This window comes from Grammomys surdaster, unplaced genomic scaffold, assembly GCF_004785775.1.
Source record: "Grammomys surdaster isolate TR1022 unplaced genomic scaffold, NIH_TR_1.0 131, whole genome shotgun sequence".
Classification (NCBI taxonomy): domain Eukaryota; kingdom Metazoa; phylum Chordata; class Mammalia; order Rodentia; family Muridae; genus Grammomys; species Grammomys surdaster.
In genome coordinates, this window is record NW_021604589.1 from 4,740,906 (window position 1) to 4,749,237 (window position 8,332).

Sequence of the window (8,332 nt, forward strand, 5' to 3'; positions counted from 1 at the left end):
TCTCTCTCTCTCTCTCTCTCTCTCTCTCTCTCTCTCTCTCTCTCTCTGTGTGTGTGTGTGTGAGTGTGTGTGTATGTATATCTGTATCTGTCTCTCTCCATATGTGTGTGTGTGCTTTTCTGTGTAGGTGCCTGTTTAAGAGTTTGACATTGAGATGTCTTCCTCACTTGTTTTCCTGTCTTATTTTTTGAGACAAGGTCTTTCACTGAACCTAGTGTTTCCCATTTTGGCCAAACAGCCTAGCCAGTAAGCTCGCAGGGATCCACCTATCTTTCCCACCTTGTTCCCAGCACTGGGGTTATAGGTATGTGCCACTATGCCCAGCTTTTTGTATGTAGGTGGCAAGTATCTGAACTCAGGCTCCCATGAGATCTGAATTTGGGCCCTCGTACTTGTACAGAAAGCATTTTACCCAGAAAATTGCTGCTTCTGTACATTTAAAATGTCCAACTATCTGTGACATCAGATGTTTCTACCTTAGGGAACTTGGATGGGCATGTTGTCCCCAACCTCTGTCTCTCCATCCCCCCTTCTCCCTTTCTGTTCCTCTCCATTTCTCTCTCTTCCTAAACCGTGTTTAGTACATAGAAGACCCAGGGGACTCAGGGAATCCAGTCTTGAGGCAGTGGAATGTCAAGTCTTGGTGGATAACAGGGGACTCAGGGAATCCAGTCTTGAGGCAGTGGAATGTCGAGTCTTGGTGGATAACAGGCCCCAAGCAGAGAGAGTTTTGAGCTAAATGTTGAATTGCCCAGAATTCCTTTAATGCATTATACAGCTTGCTGTCTACATTGATCAAATTAATCAGAAAATCGCTGTCTCCACATCCGAAGCCAATTTAGAAACATTCCAAGGATTGTGTAAGTAGTATAGTATTTCTGCACAAGATTCCTCACTTTCTACAGAAATAGAAGGTGCCAGAATCTCTAGTATGCTTGCTGATGATCAGAAAACTTCACAAAACCCTTCAACAGAAAATGAGAAATTAAATTTCTTTTGTTGTTGTTTAAATACATTTAAATATTGGCCTATCAATAAAAGGTTTTCTGAATAGGCGTAATGAGGGCAACCAATTGTTTTTTCCAGATATATTTTATTTTTAATATATGTGTATGTGTTTGTGTGTACATGTATACGTAAGTGTAGTATCTATAGAGGCCAGAAGAGTGTGTTGGATCCCCTGGAGCTGGAGTTACAGTCAGTTGTGACCTATACAATGTGGGTGCTAGGATCCAAACTGGAGTTCTCTGTAACAGCAGTACATGTTTTTAACTGCTAGGCCATTTACCTAGTCTACACAAGAGTATTTTTGTTACTAAATTTTTTTTTAAATCATTCATCCAGTTTGGCAAGGTCATTTATTGTATTTAATTAGTTAAATTAATTTTGAGTTCTCACTCATCTTTGTGTTTGTGTGCATACATTCACATGTGAACATGTGTGTGTGTGTACACATGTTTGTGTGTGCATGTGGAGGCTAGAGGGCAATCTTAGGTGTCATTCCTCAGAATCTGTCTATTTTATTTGAGACAGGGTATCTCATTGGCCTGGAGTTTTCCAGTTTACTAGCTCGCAGGCTGGTGAGGTCCAGGAGTCTACCTGTCTCTCTCTGCCCTCCCTGTGCTAGGATTACAAGGAAGCACCAGTAAGTGTAGCTTTTAAAGTGTGGCTTCTGGAGATTAATCACAGGTCTTCGTGCCTTCAGTAAGGCAAGCAATTTGATTAATCACAGGTCTTCATGCCTTCAGCAAGGCAAGCAATTTACCCACTCAGCCATCTCCTTAGTCCGGAGTTCCCACCCATCCTTAACAGACAGAGTAAAAGTCCAGGTTAATCCAAGCCATCCCATTCTCCAAATACATAGAGGTTTAAAAGCAAGAGCCCACCATGCTGGTCCTGGGGATCGGACCAGGGTGGTCAGTCTTGGCACTAAGTATGTTTGAGTTATCTTGTTGGCTTTGAAGTGACACTTTGAAATCAGGTCCATGCAGATTGGAAACATCAGAAATGGAACAATCACCTAGGGAGAATATAGCTCAGGAAATCCAGAACTTTGCTTCTCATAAGAGGGAGACTGTCAAAGAAGGCTGATGAGCATGCAGTATGGGGAAGACAAATCAGAGTGCACGGGGAGGAGGTTACCAACTGTGTCTGCAGTCTTTGATCATCTTCATTGTCAAAAAAAGATGAAGCTTGCCTTTCCCGGCTGCCAGGGCTGGCTTCTAATGAGCAGTGTACTATGGCAGCGATAGATGGTAACTTCCCAGATGAGGGCTCCAAAGGCACCATGGCTTCTTTCTACTTCCTTCTATTGTATCAGAAACTCTGGTGGGGGGAGTGTCAGCTGATACACTGTGAGGATAATCAAGCCACCTTAATGGAGAAATGTTCACACGGAAAAGATATGAGGTTTCCTGCTGACCACCACGATAGTTTGCCTCTTGGAGGCAGATTCTCTAGCCAGTGACAAGCTTGCAGATGACAGTGGCCTTGGCTAAAGCTTGACTACAAACCTGTGACAAGCCTGCCTTTTTGCTGTGAGCCTAAAATTGTTCTCTATAAAATAAAGTCCATATAAACCCACAACAGCCCCAATCCCCAGGCAGCTAAGCTGCTTAGATTTCCCCATCTACAGAAACTGTATGAGACAAGAAATGTTGCTTTAATAAGAAGTTTTGAAGTATTCTGTAGTTGAGGAACAGATAGCAAGGAAATATGGCCAGCAACCAAACACAAATGAATACTGAAGAACAAGCTGATAATATTTGCAAAGAAGTTTGCTGCTTTTGGCATATTGGGTTCTGATCATGCACTCGTCAAATCCAAGACACCAAAGATTATGAGTGCACTGAAGTTGTATACATTAGGAAAGGGAAAATGTCTCAGATTCAACTATGGCTCATTAGCATAATGATAATCCTGAGCAGCATTGTCACAGTTTTGTATATGAATTAGTCATGACTGGGTTCGATTTAAAGATGGCAGAGCCTGTGGTGGCCTGTTTTCCTCTCTGTTACTCTTGGAATGAAGTCTAAGCTCTCTAGCTTGGTATCCCAGCCTCTTTGAAGCCTGGCTCCAGCCTCCTTTCTTTGGTTCTTGGCAGGTACTATGGGTTCTTGATGACCAGTCTGCCCTCTGTACTTGGGGCTGTCTTCTACCTTATTTTTTAACAGATACATATCTATCCATTTATTCCCTTATCCCTATGCAAAGCAACTATCAGTTAAGTACTGGCTGATTTGCTTTCTCCTACATTTTATAGCTGATGGACTCACATTGATTCAGTTTTCCTTGGTTCTTTCAATTTTTCCCTCACATTCTATGGAATCCTCTCCTCTCCTCTCCTCTTCTCTCCTCTCCTCTCCTCTCCTCTTCCTCCCCTGTCCTCCCCTCCCCTCCCCTCTCCTGTCCTGTCCTCCCCTCCCCTCTTCTGTCCTCCCATCCCCTCCCCTCTCCTGTCCTGTCCTCTTCTTCCTCCTTCTTCCCTTCCCTCCCTCCCTCCCTTCCTCTCTCCCTCTCCCCTCTCAAACACAGGGTCTCATGTATCCCAGGCTGGCCTTGAACTTGTTATATAACTGAGGATGACCTTGAACTTCTGATCATCCTACCTTCATCTTCTGAGTGCTAGGATTACAGGCTTGTAATACCACACCCAGTTCATGTAATACTGGGGCTCCAACTCAGGGTTTTGTGCATGCTACGCAAGCATTCTACCAACCAAGCTGTATCCCAAACCTCTGAAATTTATTTTTTAATCTATTTTATTGTTTGAGTTTATGATATAATTATATCATTTCTCCTTTCCTCTTCTTCCCTCCCATATACTGCTACTTGCTCTCTTTCAAATTTATGACTTCTCTTTTCATTAATTGTTCTTACAAGTATGTATATATATATATATCCATTCCTAAATACGGTCTTGTATATTGTATATACACAATATAAATAAGTGGTATAATATGTACATATCTGTTCCTCTGAAATCATCTATTTATTGTTTATGCACATGTAACATTTTTGCTTTTTCATCTCTTTTCCAATCCATAGTCTTTTTAAGAAAATTTAAATTTATTTATTTATTTTGGTTTTTTGAGACAGGGTTTCTCTGTATAGCCCTGGCCATCCTGGAACTCACTTTGTAGACCAGGCTAGCCTCGAACTCAGAAATCCACCTGCCTCTGCCTCCCAAGTGCTGGGATTAAAGGCGTGTGCCACCACTGCCCAGCTATTTTTTTTTTTACTTTTTAGATTTCTTTGGTTTCTTCAGCTGACAAAGAAAAACATTTTTTCTGGCTCTACCAAGTGTTTTAGTTGGGGCAGTAGATAGATATGTATCTCTGACATTCTGGAGAATGTTTGAGCATGCCCGTGTCCAGTTAATGTTATTGAATTGGACTGAATTAATTTTAACTCCTTGTAGAATTTGTCTTCATAATTAAAATTTGGACATCTAAAACAGTTACACTCTCTGTGTGGCATATATGTGTATACATGTCTTACATGTGTGAAGGCCAGAAGTTGATGGTGGATGTCTTCTTCAATCACATGCCACTGTATAACAATTTTTAAAAAGACAATCTCTCTTTAAATCTGGAACTCACTGATTCAGAAAGGCTGACTGGCTAGACAGATCTTTCTGTCTCAGTTTTCCCAGAGCTGGGAGAACAAACATTCACAACTGTACCCAGCTTCTATGTGGATGCTGGCAATGGAACTTGGGCCCTAATGTTTGTGCAGTAAGCACTTTACTCTCGAAAGTCACATCACTAGCCTTAAAACATTTTAGTTAGTGAAACTGGTACACTGGGATTTGATAAGTTATCTGACAGAACTAATCAATACTACTGATGTTTTTGAAAAAAAAATTCTGTACATGGTAGACAGAAAGATTTAAGTATTCATGGGAGACACCATGAATTTAGGAAGCTACTATGTGTTTACTGTGAGATTCTGAATAAGTCAATTACTGATCCTTTTAAAATTCAGTTTACCATAAAACCCATGTCACCTTAGAACACCTGCCTGCTCTGCTTCTGCTGTCTCTTGCCTTCCATATTTATGTGGGTTCTGGGGATTGAACTCAGGTCCATAGGCTTGACCAGCAAGTGCCTTTATCCACTGAGCTATCTCGGTGGTCTCTAGCAGCTTCATTTCTTGACATACAAGAACCCTTTCTGTTGGCAGGAACCAGTTTTTCCTGTGGACATGGGAGGCCGAAAGTACAGGACTCTTGCACTCCAAGTCCCTCATTTGTATAACCATTGCTCACTTGCCATCGGAAGTACAGCTTTGAGGCTCATGTCCAATTGTGCCTATACAGGACTAAGTCATAATGGTCACTTACTTTGTCACTGTCCCTCCCCTTCCTGTTGTATACCTTTCTATTATACTTTTCCTTCCAGAGTATCTAAGGGGCACTACGCAGTCTCTCTGAACTGAGATTGCTTTTGAGTGAAGATGGGGATAATATTAGGAGGAGGTAACATTTGTCCTACACAAGTCCCTAGATCACGATGCAGGGGACTTTATAAGTCTAGTCAAAGTATTTTGAGATTTTCCTGGCTAATCCATGTGGGCTTTGTATAATTGCAAGAGTTTTTCATAATGGGAGGAAGACAAAGAAGAGAGAAGGCAAGGAGATACAGGGGGAAGAGATGGGAGTTATTTCCACAAGCCAAGACTGGCTGGTAACCTCTAGGAGCTCAAAGAACAAGGGGCAGATTCTCCTTTGGAGCCTCCAAAGGCTCCAAAAGCACTCACCAATAGCTCAATTTTAGCCCCATAAGATTCCTTGTGGACTTCTGACTTCCAGAAGTGTGAGACAATACATCTAGGTTGTTTGACATACTGAAGTTGGTGGGGGTAGTTTCAACTCTTCATGTAGCCTGTGGTTAGCAGGCAGCAGCCCCCTTGGTGTGAACCCATATGTCCCTTCGTCTCTCACACATTACTTTTTACTTGAACTAAATAGAGAAAAGATGTGTAACAGAAGTATATTCCAAGTAGAAATTTGCTTCAAATTTATTTCCAAGAATAGCAAAGTTAATAATATATTTCTCTTACATACCCAAAGGACAAAGATCCGTGTGTCAGGACTGGAGTGTTGGAACTAGAGTTCTAAGCAAATCTTCTTGACCAGTATTGCCTACTGGAAATATGATAGCCAAATAGGGCATGTCTGATTTTCTGGTAGTTTTTGAAATAAGAAATAAATGAGTGAAACTAATTTCAGTAGCAGATTTTATCCAGTGCTCTGGGTTATCATCTCATGATGCAGTGAATTAAAATTCATTTGGGAGCTACTTTCTATTATTTTTCCTTTATATTAAATCCCCAGATTCCAATAAATAGGTTTTTTTTTTTTTTTTTTTTTTTTGGTTTTTCGAGACAGGGTTTCTCTGTATAGCCCTGGCTGTCCTGGAACTCACTCTGTAGACCAGGCTGGCCTCGAACTCAGAAATCCGCCTGCCTCTGCCTCCCAAGTGCTGGGATTAAAGGCATGCGCCACCACTGCCCGGCAATGGTTTTCATTTACACCACTTCTCACCTTGGACTGGCTACATTTCAGGTACACAGTCACCATCATATTTGCTGTTATGGATACAATGAGTTCGGGGCATCTAAATACCCAATACTCAAAGGGCATAAGAATGTGCAAGGCAAGCCAAATTCTGATGCATGTAAGGAGGTTAACATACAGCCAATGAATTATTTATTAGATGAGTGGTTATCGTCACCTGTAGACTAAGCATCATTTGAGAGGCATATAGTTTTCCAGGTCACACCATCATAACAGTGTTCCAATGAAAAAGAATTGGTACTTTCTTCTTACTGTTCTTTGAGACAGGCTCTCAAAAACTCACTATATGGCTACTAAGAATGACTACTAATGCTTGATCCTCCTGCATCTAGCCCTCCCCCAGCACTGGGATTATAGTCATGCACCACCACACCTGGTTTATTCCATGCTGGGGATCGAACCCAGAACTTCATGCATGCTAAGCAGCTAAGCAGGCACTTTCTTGACTGACCTACCTAAATCCTCACCTCCCTCTTTGTGCTCTCTCTCTCCTCCTCCTCCTCCTCCTCCTCTTCCTCTTCTTCCTCCTCCTTTTCTTTTGTGTTTTTTTTTTTTTGAGACAAGTTTTCTGTGTATAACAGCCCTGGCTGCCCTGGAAATTGCTTCGCTACCCTCAAACCCACAGAGATCCACCTGTCTCTGCCTCCCAAGTGCTGGGATTAAAGGTATGCACCACCACCACCTAGCCCTCTTTTTTTTTCTTTGCTTTTTATTAAAAAAAAAAATCCGTGTGTACTAGCTATAGTTTTTTTTTTTAAATATATACTTCAATGAAACATTAGGACATGACTAGCTCACAGGCACACTTTTTTTTTTTCCCAATGTGTACCTTGATTTTCTGTAAATGAGCCCTCTGAAGGTGGAGTCTGGAGCTAATTAAACATGGACCTGCGGAAGTTCCCAAAGTGCTGGCCACTTGACATTTCCAAGCATATGGAGCAGATCATAGGCACACCAGCCACCAAACCTGACACTGTAAAGCAATCACACTTCACATCTTGAAAAGTTCAGGACTGCAGAATCTTCACACAGATTCTTCAGGTTAATGTTGGGGGGAGGGTTTAAGGGGGGGTCTCTTCATCTTTTAATTTAATTTGGTGGCACTTTGAAAGTGGATCTTCTGGAGGTCGGTTTCCCTGCTGCTAAAGAACTGTTAATCTCATCCCCACATAGCACTTGGTCTTTCTTAAGTGGTCTTTCTAACAAAACATGACTCTCTCCAACGTTCAAGGGAACTGTGATTGGAGCAAATTGCGTCTGCTTACATTTTTATCATGGGAAGGAAATTGAATCTTGCAACCATACATTCTAAGAACCTGGTTTGAGGGTTGTTCTGTTTGAACTTCAAAATCCCTTAATAACGTGCCGGATCCTGATGAAAGACTTTTCCTGTAAGTTAAACAAAGTCATCTCTAAGGAGCTGGAGCCAAACCAAAGGTTTCTCCTCTGCCCCTTCCTCCTCTCCCTAGAATCAGTAGTGAAAAACCTCACTCAGCTGGGAAGCAGCCTGCTTCTCAGGTGACTTTGAGAAATATCTGGAGGTTTTTTTTTTTTTTTTTTTCATAAACTGTCCCAACTTGTGTAGGTGGTAGGGTCCAAGTTGTTACTGGCATCGTATAGCAGTCAGAGATGCTGTTATAGTTCCCACAGAACACAGGAGAGCCTGCCACACCAAAAAATGATTAACTCATCCCAAAGGTCCTTGATTCTGTAGCACAGAGACCCTATGCAGACATGCAAGGAAGAAGCAAG

At 41.8% G+C, this 8,332-nt stretch overlaps 1 protein-coding gene across 2 annotated transcripts in view; it reads right to left on the reverse strand.

Annotated features, from left to right (window-relative positions):
• Positions 1–8,332, reverse strand: part of Egfl6 (EGF like domain multiple 6) — a 61,105-nt gene that overhangs the window by 51,741 nt on the left and 1,032 nt on the right. The gene's annotated exons all lie outside the window — the stretch shown is intronic.